Source organism: Oenanthe melanoleuca, chromosome 4 (genome assembly GCF_029582105.1).
Source record: "Oenanthe melanoleuca isolate GR-GAL-2019-014 chromosome 4, OMel1.0, whole genome shotgun sequence".
NCBI lineage: Eukaryota > Metazoa > Chordata > Aves > Passeriformes > Muscicapidae > Oenanthe > Oenanthe melanoleuca.
Window position 1 is genome coordinate 3772246 of NC_079337.1, and position 16399 is coordinate 3788644.

General features: G+C 39.4%; 1 protein-coding gene and 1 long non-coding RNA gene across 3 annotated transcripts in view; one reads left to right on the forward strand and one right to left on the reverse strand.

Moving 5' to 3' along the window:
* The window catches only part of PDE5A (phosphodiesterase 5A), a 100711-nt gene extending 85113 nt beyond the window's left edge, over nucleotides 1-15598 (reverse strand). The window contains exons 1-2 of one of the 2 annotated variants that reach the window (XM_056489973.1): nucleotides 15243-15598; nucleotides 13015-13104 (exon numbers count right to left, since the gene is read on the reverse strand). The gene's annotated coding sequence lies outside the window, so the exon portion shown is untranslated. The remainder of the gene's footprint in view (nucleotides 1-13014; nucleotides 13105-15242) is intronic. The other variant, XM_056489974.1, reaches the window with a different exon arrangement.
* On the forward strand, nucleotides 13122-15671 carry LOC130252436 (uncharacterized). The gene is made up of 3 exons (XR_008840357.1): nucleotides 13122-13336; nucleotides 14973-15079; nucleotides 15592-15671. It is a non-coding gene; the product is annotated as an uncharacterized LOC130252436 (long non-coding RNA).
* Nucleotides 15672-16399: the final 728 nt, after the last annotated feature.

Genomic DNA, 16399 nt, shown 5'->3' on the forward strand with positions numbered 1-16399 from the left:
ATGCACTGCAGTATCTGGGAATTGCATGGGAGAAGCCATATTCCAGAGGAGCACACTCCTTAGGGCCTCTGATGGATCTCAGCACGCTGGCAGTAACTGCAGTTTTTTCATTCCAGTTGGTGTGAACCAGTTTCCATTCCCTTGGTTGTCTTTTGTCATTTGCCACTTTACAATGTCATGTTTTAACACTCTCCATGTCCTTTGGGAAGCAACCACATTCTGTTATTTCAGCTGTGAGCCTGATAATGTACTCAAGTGGTGATGGATGTTTTAAAGATAATGCCAATTATCATGTGCAGTTATGCTGAGCTTGAAATCTCCTGGAGCCAGTGTATCCTGTTACCAGCAATAAGAAATAAGAGCATGTGGAGTACTATGCTCACCTTGAAAAGAGATGCTGATAATTTAAGAATGATTCTGAATTACATATTTGCTTCTGGCCTATCCTGAGGTTGTAACTTTTTCAGAGAAAAATGGTAAAGTTATTCACTAGGACTTTTTTTCTATTGAGGCAAGAAAATAACCTTCAAGGACACCAGCAGAGCTCAGAAGCACTTCTCCCAAGTTGCAGTAAGGTCAACATTAGGAATTCCTCATTTTATGGGATGCTCTGGGAACCCCTTATCCATTTGCACTAAGGCTTTCCTCTGTAGGTGGCACACTTCAGCTGAGCACTTTCATTAGTAGTAGAATACTACTTCAGCAGCACTCAGGGCTTCACAGGCATGTCCCTAACATCTGAGAAGAAACTGCTTCTGAAGGAGCCCCATGTCAAGTTCTTCACTTTGAAATCCTAGCAGGGCAGTGTGAGCCAGCAGAACCGACAGATGTGTTCTGCAGGAAGTCTAGTGTTTGGTGGTATGTACTGCAAATGCCACCTACAAAAATGATACTGGAAAGGAAGTTGCTGTAGCAAAGCTGAACACCACACACACAAAGCAGTGGTGTTGCAGACACTCATGCAAGTCTAATTTCTTCTGTGTCTGTGATGGTATCAGCCTTTAGTTACATGGCAGTCCTACAGTTTTCTCCCATTTTCTGCTTTTTTTGTGTGTGCAGCTAAAGTATATCCAGCTAAAGCTCTGACTAAAGCATCTTGAGATAATGACACTTGAGCATAAGTTCTTGTATCAGCTCCAATCAGTTCTTGTATTCAGCTCCAATCACCATTTTGTAAGTACATACAATAACAATATACTGCTTTTGGTAAAATTATGTGATCTAAACAGGTAAAGATGAGAAAACCCCATAGAAGGTTCAGAAAGGGCAGGGAATTGAAAAGCCAGGAAAAGACATGGTAACAGTGGAAAGATTGAATTTCATGTAACATGCAGCAGTCTCAGCGTGCACGTTGCCTGGCCAAGGTAAACCACACAATAAGATACTGTACAAACAGAGAATCATAAAATGTATGATCCTTTAATCTTGAGGTGGCATTGGTGTAGTTCTGTTCTAATTACCTTGTTATGGATAGAAGGAGCTAATGTGGTTCCAGTTCCTGAAGAGGCATGGTAGCTTCTAATTGTTGGAAGACAGATAAAGGCTGTTCTATGGTTTCACAGGCATGTCTAAAATCCAGCTGTCGGGTGTATTTCTATTTAGCTATGGTTTGGAAGGTGTTTAAGGGGAACAGCAGTTTAATGGAGCATCTGGATCTCATTGCAGGGCTGCTTTTTGTTTTTGTGTTTCTTAATTTATGATTACACTTTCCAGCTGGGTGCATAGAGGCACAAAGGAGACAAGAACATGGTCCCAAGTCACAAAGCAAATTTGTATTCCAGCTTAAACTTGGAAGTTTCCTTTTGCCTTTTACTTAAAATGTTAGAGCTTCCAATACTACTTGATGGTGTTTTTACTTGTCTTTTGAAGCTTAACTTATGATTAATGTATTAACATTCTTAGTTTCAAAAACACTTTTAAAAAGATATTATAGAAGGTTTTATTTTTTTTTTCAGCTTTGTTTTGGTCCACTGCTGCTGTTTTGTAGGAATAGTTGCTATCTATTATTTTATTCAGGAGAATGTCAGGGGTGTGTTTGTGATTTGAGGACTCCTGGAGCTACTCTGTAAAATGTGCTGTATGTTACGGGAAATCGATACTTGACTTTTAATATGGATAAAGAAATAGCAGAACATGCCAGCTATTGACTGCATTATGTTGTTTATCCTGGTTATGAACCTTCCTGCAGGCTGTTCATCCTCTCACTATCCATTCCCCAGTTAGTTCTGATAAACTTTTGCTTTGAAAAAAAAAGGCAAAGGGCTGCAGTCACATCCATGTTCTGATCATTGCCTGCTGTATTCCTCCCTCACAGGACCCAAGTTTGTTGTCCTCCCACTCTATTAAACTGTGCCAAAATACAGAATGTAGTTGAGAAATAACGTGCTAGTGCTCTTGTAAGGAAATAAGGAAATCCAAAAGGAAATTCCACTTGTAAGTCTCTTCAATTCTGTTAAGGCAAACTGTATATTTGGTTGTCAGCTTGGAGGGGAAAACTGAAGCCCAGCCACTTAAATTAAGTTAAAGGTGTGTGTGACCTTGGCTTGACCTTAGTTGAATTCTTGCCATTTCTGATATCTGTGGATCATGTCCTTGGAGCTGCTGTGCAATGCAGCCAAATCATTTCCATGGGCGTGAAGTGGAAAGACAAGAAATTTATCCCAGGGTTTAATCTGAATGAGATACACAGTTTTACAAGAGATTAAAGAAGGCTCTTGAGAGAGTAAATAGAAATATGCCCAGAAGCAGCCATTTGGGTGTCAGGTCTTTAGATTTATATTCATGCTCTCAGATCTAATTACTGCTGGTAAACTGGAAATATCTATACCAGCTCCACTCTTCCCTAATGTGCTGCTGATCACAGCTGCATAAAGCCAATGAGTGAAAAACCAGCAAGTGCTTGTCAAACCTCAAACACTGGCCCAATTTATTTTTGTTCATGGTCCATGCAGAAAAAGGCAGGGGTGATTCCAATTACTTTTTATCACATCAATGAAATGGGATAATTTCTCTGAGTTTTGTGGAACAAGATGTTACCTAATGCAAATTATAGCAGCTATGGATGTTTTATCAGAGGAGTTGTTCTTCCAGCTGGAACCATTGGAATACTTTTTGCATCCTTTCCTGCTGCCTCACCCTTGAACTGCTGCTGGGGCCAAGTAATATGGAGGTAAAGCAAAAAACCTACAAGAGCACAAAGGAGACTCATGAGAGCTGTGGGGTTTTTTCCACTGAATTGGTGACAAACCCTGCAAGGTGGATGGGACCTAATTGTAACAATGTGGTTCGCATACATGCAGCTGCAAGTATGATGGTTCCTTCTCAAATTTCTGCATTTATTCCTGCAGCTCTGAGTATTGCAGTACAATGCCTGTATATCTTTGCTCTGTTCACTAAAATTCTCATGCTATCACCACAGATTCACATGTTTCTCTCTCACCTGGCAATACTTAGAGCATTGTCAGGGTCTGAAACTCTCAACATCATTGGGCAACCATCAGTAAGTGCACAAGCTCTCACTTTGGAGAACTCCTTGGTTGCTGTTGGGATGGATGTGAGCAATTCTGGCTGTGTCAGCCAAAAAGGCAGCAGACAAATGCAGGGAGAAGAGCATGCTAACAAGTGCCGGAAAGCAGCAGGCTGCCAAATGAGAGCATGAAGAGCATGGTGCTTTAAAAAGTCCTGGAATTTGTTACTTTATGCTAATTTCCTGTGTTTGGAAGGTTTTTTTTGAAGCTGCAATGGCACTGGAGACAGTAGTGATGATGAGCTGGAGGCAAACATAAGTTGCGTGCAGTCCTCAATCTCAGAAAATTTTGAAACCTGAATCATTTTCTTCTGGGAAAATTTTAAGTGCCAATTATGTTCCAAAAGAATTTCCGAGGCAGCCTGCCCATCCAATGTCTCTATTTTCCAGCTTATAAAATAGCAAGCTGATAGCATGCATCTATCCTTTTGACCCTGTGGAGCATAAGGCAACTGAAAAGTCATTGGGCTGCCCCTGGAAGCTGGGTTATGGATTCTGGCCAAAAGCATGGAAGCTGTAATTGGTGTGGAAGATTTTTCTCCTCTTAATCACGCCTTCATATTTGAACTCTTTCCAGTCTTCCCAAAGAACAAGTCATTAGCCACTCCTTTGGAAGCAGAAAGGCTTGAGGCAGCATAGCTTAAGATTTGTTTGACCTTTCAGGTCTGCTTCCCTCTGAGCACAGGATTACTTCTGCTCTGTGCAGCTTGGAGTATGTAGGGATTCAAACATCTGAGAGAGTGAGGGAAATTATAATTTTTGGGTCAATGAAAGAGACTTTTGGGGAACCTCTCTCTATTGGCTGGTATGTTTTTTAGGAGGTTTGGTGTTATCAGAGTAGTTGCTGAAGCTACTTGCATGAAGATCTGAGGGGCCTGATTAGGATGTCAAAGTCTGAAAAATCCTTCTGCTAAGGACAGATCTTATCCTGCGATTTGTGTTGAAGGCAGAAAATATTTCATGGCCCGTTCACCGTAGAAAACATTAAAAAAAAAAATCAGTATGCAAAAGGAAAGAGTTAAATTATCAAAAAACATCAAGAAATGGGCTATAGTTGTCTGATTTGACTGTCCAAAAGAAAGAGAGCACTGCTTTCCCCAGGCCCAAAAAGAGTTTGCAGGACTGACCCCTGAGAGAAGCTAACCTAGTACATATGGAAACAAGAGATTCCTGTAGGAGCTGTCTCTGCCAGAAGAGCTGCTGCAGAGAAGTTCCTCTTAAATGAAATAACACCATTCCTGTAGGAATTCAAATCTGACAAAAACCACTAATATTATGGAAAATACTCCAAAACCTACACTATGCTGTTCTGCATGCAGTTGCTCCAAAATACCCTGAAGGACCAAAGGCTGCACCTTAAAGCCAACAATACCAATCCACTAGCTATATAACATCTTTCAGTGTATGGAAACGAAGTCAAGACAGCTGATTTAATTCACAGAAAATACGGAATTTGGTTAGTATCCTTCAGTGATTGGTAGGATTTGTTTGATAGTAGCTAACTGTAAATACCATTTGTACCATGTAACCCTGGGTTACTGTGATTCCCACCCTCCCCCTTGCTGGGGGAATTCAGGTTTGATCTTGAGTAACTGAGACAGAAGTACCAAAGTACAGTAAATCCAACATAATACTTCCTTACCCCAAAATACACATTCCAAAACACTGGAAGAACACAGCAATTTTTTTTCTGTATTATTTACTCAAAAAACAGATGAAAAATAATACAGTTCAGGAAACTCATGTGTGATTAAAGGAATGTACTGTGCATACATCTTAATATGCAACATAGTTCTAGTGCAATATAATTCCAATTATATTAGTGCATGGAGTCAGACAAGAGATTCTAAAGGCAAAGCAGGAGTTGCTCCCAGAAACCAAGAGGGAGACAATCTAAAAAAACTTGACTAGGATTTTATTTCTACTTTGCATACAAGGCTGTAGCATGTTGGACCCTCATATGCATTCATGCAATATTTGTCCTTTAAGCATGACTAATATTCTGAGAAAAAGGTTTAATACGCAGTTGGAACCTAAAAGAGCCACTTGGAACTTGGGGATCCAAGTCCATGGTATATAGTCTGTCCTGGAGCCAGGATAACTTTTTTCCTACGTGTAGGTGAGCAGGCTTGGGCAGAGCTGGCTGTTAGGGAGATGCTTTTGGTGACAAAGTGACACTGTCCTGTCTCTCCTGGAGCTGCCGGGCTGTGCTGATGTAACCTGATCTTCTCCACTTTCATCAATTTGAAGGAGTCACTGGCCATGCCAGGCATCTGTGTAGTTGTTGGGGTGCATGACTTCTTTTGAATTGTCCATCTCCAGTTGGCATTATCAGGTTACTTTTCTTTCAGGGGCCTGCATAAGAGAGCAGGCTCCTGCCCAGTGCCAATTATAAGTGCAAAGAAAAGCCTTTTTGTTTGGGTTTGCCTTTGATGTGTGTCGAGAGGAAGCGCACAAACCACACTGCTGGGTTAGCTGACCTCTCTGCGGTGAGTTCCTGCTGCATTTACTTTTCAAATAGCTATAAAAAGTGAAGGGTTTTCAAAGCTGCAATTCCAAATTGTTCCCTGCACAAACCCCAAACAGCTGCACTTTGTGCTGGGAAATGCCTTGAAGGCTGAAGGAAGGAGCCTTCCCTCCGGGCTGTGTGGATGTTTTACAGCTGTACATGTGGCCTTGAGGTCGAAGTGACTTCCTTGGAGATTCCATCCGTGGATGGGCTGGCCAGGAAGCTTTGTGGTTATGGAGGATGACCTTGGTCTGTTGTGCCAAATGCTGCTGTGGGGGAGAAATGTGATGGTGGGAGATCTGCACATCCTCACCTTCCAGGGGGACCTTTCAGCACCCTCACCTCTGTTTGCACACATTCCCTGCACAGGAGTCCTGGGCTGAGACTGTGCTGACACCAGCTCTTGTTCCTGGTCACTCAAGGTTTTGTTATATACCCTGAATTTTCTCAAGCAGCTCTGGAAGTCCCAACTCCAACATCTGCTTCACAATTATCTGACAACTAATTTAATAAAAGCTGTGCAATTAACAGGCTGAATTCATGTAGCTCGTTTTCTTCAGGGCCTCATCTGAAGGCTTTGCAGTTCTTAATGGGCAGAACTTTGCAGATGCTGCACTGATGCACTAAGCTCTGTTCTAATATTGTTTAAAAGTAATTACCCTCACCATGATGTTTCTGCTTTGCTGTTTCTAAACTATGCAAATTCAGGAAGCTGCCTTGTGCACATGATTATAAATTGCTGGCTAGGGTGAGATACCTAACAGGCAGCTAAAATATAATAAAATATTAAATGCATTTTCATATTGTGTATGTTCTGTTTACGTATTATTCACCAGAGACTCTGAATTTGCTTCACAGTAATAACCATGAATGGAAAAAATTCTTTTCTCAGTAATGAGCAGATATAGCAGAAGGGTTTTGGCATAAGGGTTCTTCCCTTAAAGAATTTTGCCTCAAAAGGGTATGAAGAAAATCTCTATAAAGTATTAAAATTTGACCTATTGCTGATTATGTTCGAAAAGCACAGGAGAAAGTCATGGCAGGAATGTAATAGGAGACAGAAGGAAAGTAGGGTGCCAAGTGTATCCCTTAAAAATTAAATTTTTCTGACTTGCTATTAAGAAGAACAGCAGGTTTTATTAGTGGCATATAAACAACACTGAAACCTGGAAGTGACAATTAAGAGCAGCCCACGGCTTGTTAAGTCCATGATAGAAGGTTATAATTCATATGCCATCTGGATGTGGAAATTTTGTTGAAGGCTGCTCTCAATATGAGCTCATCACTTGGTGCAAAATATTCTCCTGCAGGAACATGTCTCAAAGAACAGCAAGAGAACTGAGGGGCAACAATTTTCAGGATAAGAATAGATAAATTCTGTGAAAGAAGAAGATTACTTTATTTTCATTTTTGACTTATTGATATTATTCTAAATTCAAAAGTTTCACTTAGATCCTGAAGTCTGAGTTCTTTCTTGTTTCTTCCTGACTGGGACTGGTGATCTGTTTAGACCATACCATGTGCCACAGAAAAAAGTCCTGCCACAGACTTTACCTACAAAACTCATTTGAATACCTTGCAGGAAACTGAAATTGGAGAAAAACATAAAAATTAAATATTAAAGATACCTTGATGGAATGTAGCAGCTCATCTGACACATAAGAAAGGGAAAACTTGTTATATTTAGGCTAATAAAAAAGAAGACAGATGATGTGTCATACGTATTACATAACAGAAGGTAAATGCTAATGAGAAGAGATTATTTAAGTAATAACACTGGCACATGAAAAACTTCATGGTGACTAAAAGCCACTTTAGATTTTAAGTAGGAGAGGCCATTAATTTTCAAAGCAGGGAAAGCCCAGAGCCTTGGAGAAATTTCGCCTCAGGAATTGTCTGAAACAAATCAGTTTAATTTAGCATTTAACAGAGAGAAAATGCATGTAGAAGTGGCAGCAGCAATTAAACTTTCAGGAGGGCTTCCAAGCAAAACTGAAATCCCAGATGATGAGCTCAGTTTGTTAAACACAGCACATTACTTATAGAAATGTTAAGGTAAGTCCTGGACCCGAAGTAATCCGATGTGGATGTCAATTATTTGAGCATTCTGTAATTAAACCCAGACTTTTCTGTTAGCTGTGGTTGTCTCCACATTGTTTTAAAGTGTTTGACCTTTAATAATATCTGCTGAACTGGATGTCTATGGCCACAATATCCCATATTTTGGAGTTGTGGAAAGATGAGCTCACTGAGGGCACACATGGACAGTGACTGACGTCAGTGCAGACAAACAGTCTGATTTTCATATACTCTAAAAATGCTCTCTGCTTGCATGGACATTCAGAGATGTTTTTGACAAAGTAAGTTATCAGTTTTCCTGCTCTCACCAGTCATCTTTACAGTGGCATTTCCCAAAGATGTGTTCTCAGCTGAGATTCACCCATTAGTTATGTTGTTGATTGAGCCAGGCTTCCCAAAGCCTGGCCTATGTCTCCTATCAGTTTCTTCCTTGTGCATCCTTTTCTTTGAGTTGTTGCTGATCCAACTCTGTATTAAAGTAATTCTGTGTACATACAGTGTATTTTATACTAACTAACACATTTGCTTATTTTGCTAAAGATCCTCAGGAATAATCTCTAATTTAAAAAAAATGCTGCATTAAAATTATAGTTACCACTGAAAACACCAGGACTGTCCCAACAGACCACTAAATTACATGAGATTTAGGTACCATAGGATCCTCTCCTTAGCATGGGAAATATATAAAAGAAGGCTTAATTAGTTTCAGCCCAGTTCAAAATGAGACTCACTACCACACCAGCTCCATAGTGTTGTTTTCAGAATAAAAAACTGCGAAAATCAGAGCTGAGGACCTCAAATCCTGTGAAGCTATTCTTTGAGATTTAATCATTGCATATATTTGGAACACTGACATTTTTAGTCTTATGAGTATTGTGAGAATCACAATTTTAATTGTGCCTAAAGGCAAACCTTAGAGAAATATTCCTTACAAAGCTGAAGTCATGAAGCAGATAGATTTAGGGTTGGGAAGACATCATTCTGTTTGGGATTCTGTTTGGTTTTCTTTTTAAAAAAACAGGGTCATCTCAGAAACAAGTTTTCCCCTTTAATTTATCACGAAAATGGAAATATTTATTGAAAATACTGTTCTAATATTTTAATCCTCCTTATTTTCTGTTATATTCTGTTATATTTCTGTTCTATGAAGCACAGTCTGCAGAAACCATTGTTTAAAATGGGAAGCTGAGACTTTCTGACAAATTGCAAATAGCTAGCTTGAAAAAGTGGTCCCTGGTATCTTCTGCTGAATGAAAAAGAACACATCTCTTCTGACATGTGTTCTTGCTATCTGCTGATCTCAGCATTTAAGAATGTTTCAGAATAGGACAGGAGTGTATTAAGGGAACTTGGATGAGTAAATCCTCTTGTGGCTCTTTAGGAAGTTATAATCTGCAAAAGGACTTCACTTGAAGGAATCTCTTCTACTTAGAAGGCAGAAAGGGAAAATTAAAACTCCCTATTGCACACAGCTTGATATCTGATTTTTCCCCTCATGTGTAGCCAGATTTTTCTGAAGGAAAAACTTTAATGATAATTGCTTTTTTCCATAGAAGAGCAAGGATTTTTTGAACAGATGCTGACTGATTTCGTTCTGTGCAATTGGACTGGTGGCTCTCAGAGAACATGTTCAGGGCTGCCAAGTTATGAAATGTTTGAGGTACAAGCAGAGTGTGAATAAAGCTTTTATTGCTTTGAACAAGACATCTCGGCTCAAAATTCTCTTGCTTACATTTGTGTGGATATTAATGACCTGTTAGTTAAATGTGGATATAAAAATGTCAGATGGACTAAAACAGAGCAAATCGTATTTCTTCTTAGTTTTGCCCTTTAAATGTTTTATGGTTACTATCACTGGGCTTCCCTCCTCTTCTCGTGTTTTGTGTTTACTGGCTGTTACATGGTCACCTTTTTAAATAAAAATACAGGCACAAATCAGTGGCTGCTTTTATTCTCATTTATATCAACAGATTTGTTGTCTCTGCTTTCATAGATCAGGGAGTAATTTCTAAATGGGATAAGTGAAGGACTCCTTATATTCTTCTTTATATTTGAGATGATATCTCTGAAAAATAGCAGGTTTCCCAGGGTGTAAAATCTTTCAGATATGCTAGGAGAAGCTTCAATTAATCTTCTTAAAATCTGCCTCAAGTCTTTAAATACTATTGTTGTATTTTCAAATTCTAGATTATACTTTTATGTTTGACAGTCTTTTTCTTCTAAATAAAATTTTATAATTTAATTTGATAATGATTAAAAAATTAGTGATATGACCAGTTGTAAAATTTTCCTCTATTCTTTTTCTCTTCCCTCAATGTGGTTTTGTAAGTGAAGACAGGTAGGAAAGGAAGAATTTTGTGTTTCAGAAAGGAAATTGATGTGTTTAAATACATTGAAAGAGAAAATGAAGTTTCACTATTTTATATAAAATGACTGTATAATTTTCAACCAGACCTAGCTACTATACTTTTTCATGATATTACTTAAGTAATTACTCAGCATTTTAGGTATGATAACTAATGCTAGATATTGCACAGTGAATTCAAAGGTTGCTCCCTTTCTGGTGCTGCAGCACAAGCCTGATTTGGACAAGGTCCTAGGCGGCAATGCTGAGCAAGTTCAATGTTACAGCAGCATTATATTTTGCTCTTCTTGTCACTATGGATTCCAAAGGCTGTAAAATTCTCCTGTGTTTCTGATCCTTCTCATAATATTGTTGTGTGATACTCTAATGGTGCAAGAGTTGTGTCAGCACCCTGTGAGCCAACATCTGGAAACCATTAATGCTTTGTGGAGCACAGGATGGCACAGACACCAGTTTTCAGATGCATCTGAAAAGAGCAAAACCTCTCTGTTGTGGCCTGGTAGAGTGGGGTGATTGCCAGGGGAAGGCTGGGAATCTCTCAGGATCCTTCAAACAGACTCCTGGCACATATACAATGGCTGAGCCTATAGTTTCACCAGGAACCTAAATGCTCCTTGTGAAAAGGATGTGGGATATTGCTCTCCTGGCTTTTGTTCAGGCTCAATCTGTTAGTGACAGTCCAGTCTGTGAAAACTGACAGCTACATTTGTGTGGTTAAATTACCCATGTGAAACACATCTGAAACCAAACATTTTTAACTTAATTGCATGTCTTGCATCTCATTTGATTTATTAATGTGCACAATAGCTCTGTGGCACGGCAGCAATCACAGGTAGGATGTCTTGTTACATGAATGATATAAGGGTATTTTTCCATGCTGACATGGTTCATCTGCTCAAACTTAAAGAGCTCATTTAGAAAGACATCTACATTTTTTCATCTTTCCTTTATTCTCTTGTAGTGGTAGCATCAATTAATTATTCAGCTCCACATCAAACCCAAATATTTTAAATGCATCTTGTGGGACAGTTTATGCAAGACCAGTTCTGTCTGATTAGTTCATATTTTCCACAGAATCTAGAAAAGCTCAGTAAAAGTCAAAAAGAACTGTAGCTTTTCATTACTACTTTTTTTCTGGACACTTTCTATGTTTATTAATATCATAGCTGGCAACCCTTATCAAGCTCCCTTGACTCTCCTGGTTCTGCTAAGAGCTGGGAATGTTCAGGCCAGAGAAAAGTGCAGAAGACACAAGTAGAAGTGATGCTGTATTTTTTTTTTTTCCAGAATGCCTGCAGCTATGATTTTCCACTCAGTGAAGATTTTTGCCCCAAAGGAATGAAGAGTAGGCAGATGCTCAGAGAACAAGTGATATGGATCTAGGAAGATATTAAGACCTGCAGCTCATGACAAACTAAAATCTTTTGCAAACAGAATTACAATTACCTGTGTTCTGATGGGATTTCTGAGGACTCAGAGAATTCTTGGTGGTTCAAAAAGAGAATTTTAACTTCTCCTAATATGCCCCGTTTTCTGTCAGCTATGCAGAGGCAATGGAAAACATTTGTCAAAACAGATGGCAGGTTTAGCCCCCCACCACTGAATACAAATGGGAAGTTCAAGGTCCAGTTAATGGCTGCTGAGCCAAGAAACATTTGGAAACTTAGTTTAGCGTTGAATAGACCCCAAAGAATACACGGTTACAATTCCAGGACGCCGTGGCTATGGCCAAGCTCGGAACGCTGTGAACAGTCGTTTCACAGCTCATGCTTCCAGCCAGAGCTAAGAACTGCTGAGGTGCACAAAAGCTGAGATGTAGCTGCTGACATGGTTTTCAGGATTTTTGAGAAGACATGTTTGACAGCTGCTTCAGCCCAGAAGAACATTTCTTTGCCCAGTGCTTCCTGATATTTTACTGCCACTCAGTTGCTTTTCCTACACTGAAATAAATATCATCTGAAAAGCAATCATGTGCATAAAATATACAAGGAGACAAAATGTGAAAATCTCTGTTTTTTCTATTAAATCATACTGGCATGTTACACTGAAGTAAGTTTCACAGAATCTCTAGGTAGATTGTGGAAACTATGATCTGTGGAGCTGAAAGGTTTTAATTGCCAGTGGCGTAACTGCTGAAAGCAAAACAAAGTCACAGAGATGTTTTACATGCATCCAGTGAAACAAATACTGGGGTAATTTGTGCTGATTAATAATGAAAAAGGTTCTTGCTATGACTGAAACAATTTACTGTTAAATAAGCAGATGTAACTTGCTTGAGTTTGGAATAAGAACATAGAGAAAGCTCCTACGAAGTATTTTTAAATATGATCTGTGCTCTATACAGACCCTAATCAAGATCCTAATAATTTAGAAAGGTAGATTTTTCCTATGGAATGGGTACTCACTGCAGTGCAGTAAGTGTAAGGTTAAAATGCACCATGTCTGTCTCTGCCTTTGCATCCTTTGTCTGTACATCAGGAATTAAGCATTTAATTCAAAGACCAGAAGTGTAGCACTGTTGGAAACAGAACTGACCTCTCAGTCTTGCACACAAGTCCCTGTCACCAGGTTCAGAATGTTTCTTCCCAGTTGAGTCTTGCTGAGCTCCCTTCTTCTTTCTTCGCACTGAGGGGAATGTACAGCAGCAACTTAAAATCAAGAGCAAGGGCTAAAAGATAACTTCTGTGGCTGATAATTGTCAGACTGCCCATATTTGTTTTCCACAGTTTCACAGGAATGACTTTAAGGATTACTTAAGGCTACCTGACTTTTTTCATTTTTTTCCTTCTAGAATTTCATGAACCTACGGGATGGATGTCATGAGTGAAAGCCAAGTTGCTGTTAACTATATCTTAAGGTAAGCTGTTAAACACCCAGTGTTATTACTTTGTTTTGTTTATTTGGGGATGTAAAGAAGCATTGATGTGCATTATACCCTGAGTAAATTGCAAGTGAGTATGGAACCACGGCAGGTCCTTAATTTCTATACCAGTGATTTCAGACTGGACCTGGAGACCAAATTAAATAATTAGAATCCATGTAATCTTATAAAGATATGTAATTTTTCCTCTTCAAAACCCTTGTTATCTTTGTGCAACAAATTTGGCCAATATGTCACCATTGCTTCCTGCAAAACAGAGCTGGGAGATCCGTGAAGAAAGCTGTTAAGTGTTCCCTGAGGATTTAGGCACTGATGATCAGTGCAGCAGCAGCAGGCAGATGTTAACACACCTCAGTTGGCAGGAAGATTCAATTTTTAAAAGACTGTGTGTTCCAAATACCTGTGGCAGATGTACATGGAAGCCCACAGAGCTGTGGGAGATAATCACTAATACTGAGGTCTTGGATCTTCCTGGCAGATAACAGCTTGCTGTAGCGGCTGTCTCCAGAGGGTTGCTGTTGTTTGGAAGCAACACATTTCAGTGCCTCTTTTCTTGACAGTACCTGGGATTAATTTAGTCTACTGTTGTCTAAAGATCCCTGTGGACAAGGATCTATCTTCAAGGAAATGGCTGCAGAGATCCAAATTGAGTGGTGAAGAATTGGGGTTGCTGAATTTGTTTACATAGATGGGCTTTTTAGCTGAGACTTTCACTGTCTGGTTTGACACTAAAAAAGTCATTCCTGGATTGAAGCACTATGAAACTGCAAAGTTTAAGGGAACTGAAAGTATAAGGGAATAAAAATGGATGTACAGAAACTAGAAAACAATTCCTTTAACCATATCCATCATTTAAAATAGAAAAAAAAAATCATTAAGTGAATTGCATTTTCCCAAGTCTGATTAAGGAACAAGGCATTTCTTGTTGGATTTGTGAATGTGTTCAGTACTGTGCAAACAAAATAAATGCTCTTTTCCCTTAATACTTCTATAAACCTAGGTTCTGCCACTTTAATCTACCAGTGACAATAATGCAGCATTTTATTTCCTGATTTGTTGTGACTATTAAACCTATGAGCTTAGATAATTTTGTTAAAACACAATTAAAATTTAACAACTTGCCTAGTTATCCTCCTAGTCAAATTTGTCCTCATTTGAAAGGGCTCTTTTCTAATTTTGACTTATTAAATTCTGTAAGAAAGATCAAAGGTGCCCTCATGTTCCTTATTACAGAGGATCAATGGATCAGATAATTCAAGGTCTGATAAAATATCTCAGTGAATTCAGCTGCATGCAGTAATTATTATGTTATTAGGCCATTTTACAGAAAGAGTTAAACTTCCAATCCTTTTGTAAACAGCATGAATACATGCTAAACAAGTACCTCTTTCCTGAGGAACATGGTTCTGTTTTTGTTTCGAATTTGAAAATGTACCATGTCCTTTTCAGTTGCTAGGCTGTGTGATTTACTAACTGTTCTCGATGGATTGTATTGGCATCCCATCAGGACTGCATTCTAGCCTTCCTCCCTAAAATACAGGCAGTTCTAAGAAAGCAGCACTATTCTTGTGAAAACAGCATTTATGTATTTCTCTTGCATGTTTATCCTCAGCATCATCTTACTGGGAACATGTTTAACCTGCCAAAAAGCTCTTCTGAACTCTGACTGCAAACCATTCCGAAGTACAAATTTCTCATGCAAATGCCGTATGACCTCAGGTAGGTAGAGAACTCCAGGTTCTCTGAGCACATAATCTGCAACCAGCTTTACAGTTTTCTGAGCCTTTTGGCTGCTGCATATTCAAAGCACTGTTTACTTATTGCCCTTGTCATCTAGTCAGACTGCATAGCTTTGATCCAGGCAGTTTGTTTTCAGTCTTACCTCGGGATTCACAACCTCATGGTGCTGAGAAGTCTGACCCAGGCGCCTTATCCTGAAAACCTGGGGCTTTTTGTTTGTTTGATTAACTCCCATGGCTTGCAAGTGATCCAGCTTTTGTTCAGCCGCTGTTCTGAAGGCTGGTGCATGGCTCTGCACGGCTTGGGCTTTCCTTAATCAACATATGGACTATAATATATTGTTTGTTTTGAGTCTGATGTCATGGGAAAAAGTGTTGCTTCAGTCAGTATGGAAACTTGCCCAGATACGTTCGAGTTGTTTCTTCCTTGTCTGTAGTATCTGCTTGAAACTTTTCACTTGCCTTCTAATGGTTATTCCTGCTCATCCACAGGCTGTTTCCAGTCCAAATATAGTGCTACTTGATTGAAAAAATCCAAGAAGCAGTTCTCTTTTTGGCTCATGTTTAGCAATCCCAGCTAAATCCCTCCTGAAATGCCGTGGTCCAGTTTGTCATAGAAGGTCACAGGCTTGCTGAGGCTGTCCCTCCGGACATTTCAGCGACTTCTGTGTCTGCCCAGCTACAAAAACTCGGCTGAAATCTGGAATGTTTTTCAAACCCTTTCTTCCCCTCCCTCCGAAGTGCCTGTGAGGAAGCAGTGACCGAGGGTGTCCTCCTGAAACTCCTATTGACCCTCCACATGGAATGTGCAGCCAGTTCAGGGCTGCATCAGGGTTCTGGGTTTGGGGTTTGTTTTTTGTACTGAGAGAGCCTTTCAGATGATGTTTGGGAATGACTTTAAAAGAACAGCTAAAGTGATTTTATTTTCTTGTCTGCATAACTAAAGGATATTAGTCAGGGCAAACTAATGTAACTCCAGTGATATTAATAGAGCTGAGTTAGAACAACTGGAGAATAAGCCTTTAAATTCTAGGGAAATTATTATTGTGCAGGCTGGGTTTCAAAGGCTCTAATGCTGTCTAATAATGTTAGGAGTCTCTAATACCCAAGTAATTCCTAATTAGCTTTTCCTTCCCTGTCAACTCCTCTGTTGTGCCTTTTTTATTGATGTCAGAGTTTCATTGTAAGAAAACAAGAACTCTGTTCAAGATAAACCTGCCCTTAGCTCTGCCTACAGACATGTAGTACCTGCCCAGGACAAGGGGGTAAGCAGGCTCAGGGATTGCACACTGCCTTTGAA